The sequence below is a fragment of the Topomyia yanbarensis genome, unplaced genomic scaffold, assembly GCF_030247195.1.
Source record: "Topomyia yanbarensis strain Yona2022 unplaced genomic scaffold, ASM3024719v1 HiC_scaffold_60, whole genome shotgun sequence".
Lineage (NCBI taxonomy): Eukaryota > Metazoa > Arthropoda > Insecta > Diptera > Culicidae > Topomyia > Topomyia yanbarensis.
Window position 1 is genome coordinate 102,188 of NW_026683825.1, and position 2,015 is coordinate 104,202.

Sequence of the window (2,015 nt, forward strand, 5' to 3'; positions counted from 1 at the left end):
TTTTAGAATTTTAGAATTTTAGAATTTTAGAATTTTAGAATTTTAGAATTTTAGAATTTTAGAATTTTAGAATTTTAGAATTTTAGAATTTTAGAATTTTAGAATTTTAGAATTTTAGAATTTTAGAATTTTAGAATTTTAGAATTTTAGAATTTTAGAATTTTAGAATTTTAGAATTTTAGAATTTTAGAATTTTAGAATTTTAGAATTTTAGAATTTTAGAATTTTAGAATTTTAGAATTTTAGAATTTTAGAATTTTAGAATTTTAGAATTTTAGAATTTTAGAATTTTAGAATTTTAGAATTTTAGAATTTTAGAATTTTAGAATTTTAGAATTTTAGAATTTTAGAATTTTAGAATTTTAGAATTTTAGAATTTTAGAATTTTAGAATTTTAGAATTTTAGAATTTTAGAATTTTAGAATTTTAGAATTTTAGAATTTTAGAATTTTAGAATTTTAGAATTTTAGAATTTTAGAATTTTAGAATTTTAGAATTTTAGAATTTTAGAATTTTAGAATTTTAGAATTTTAGAATTTTAGAATTTTAGAATTTTAGAATTTTAGAATTTTAGAATTTTAGAATTTTAGAATTTTAGAATTTTAGAATTTTAGAATTTTAGAATTTTAGAATTTTAGAATTTTAGAATTTTAGAATTTTAGAATTTTAGAATTTTAGAATTTTAGAATTTTAGAATTTTAGAATTTTAGAATTTTAGAATTTTAGAATTTTAGAATTTTAGAATTTTAGAATTTTAGAATTTTAGAATTTTAGAATTTTAGAATTTTAGAATTTTAGAATTTTAGAATTTTAGAATTTTAGAATTTTAGAATTTTAGAATTTTAGAATTTTAGAATTTTAGAATTTTAGAATTTTAGAATTTTAGAATTTTAGAATTTTAGAATTTTAGAATTTTAGAATTTTAGAATTTTAGAATTTTAGAATTTTAGAATTTTAGAATTTTAGAATTTTAGAATTTTAGAATTTTAGAATTTTAGAATTTTAGAATTTTAGAATTTTAGAATTTTAGAATTTTAGAATTTTAGAATTTTAGAATTTTAGAATTTTAGAATTTTAGAATTTTAGAATTTTAGAATTTTAGAATTTTAGAATTTTAGAATTTTAGAATTTTAGAATTTTAGAATTTTAGAATTTTAGAATTTTAGAATTTTAGAATTTTAGAATTTTAGAATTTTAGAATTTTAGAATTTTAGAATTTTAGAATTTTAGAATTTTAGAATTTTAGAATTTTAGAATTTTAGAATTTTAGAATTTTAGAATTTTAGAATTTTAGAATTTTAGAATTTTAGAATTTTAGAATTTTAGAATTTTAGAATTTTAGAATTTTAGAATTTTAGAATTTTAGAATTTTAGAATTTTAGAATTTTAGAATTTTAGAATTTTAGAATTTTAGAATTTTAGAATTTTAGAATTTTAGAATTTTAGAATTTTAGAATTTTAGAATTTTAGAATTTTAGAATTTTAGAATTTTAGAATTTTAGAATTTTAGAATTTTAGAATTTTAGAATTTTAGAATTTTAGAATTTTAGAATTTTAGAATTTTAGAATTTTAGAATTTTAGAATTTTAGAATTTTAGAATTTTAGAATTTTAGAATTTTAGAATTTTAGAATTTTAGAATTTTAGAATTTTAGAATTTTAGAATTTTAGAATTTTAGAATTTTAGAATTTTAGAATTTTAGAATTTTAGAATTTTAGAATTTTAGAATTTTAGAATTTTAGAATTTTAGAATTTTAGAATTTTAGAATTTTAGAATTTTAGAATTTTAGAATTTTAGAATTTTAGAATTTTAGAATTTTAGAATTTTAGAATTTTAGAATTTTAGAATTTTAGAATTTTAGAATTTTAGAATTTTAGAATTTTAGAATTTTAGAATTTTAGAATTTTAGAATTTTAGAATTTTAGAATTTTAGAATTTTAGAATTTTAGAATTTTAGAATTTTAGAATTTTAGAATTTTAGAATTTTAGAATTTTAGAATTTTAGAATTTTAGA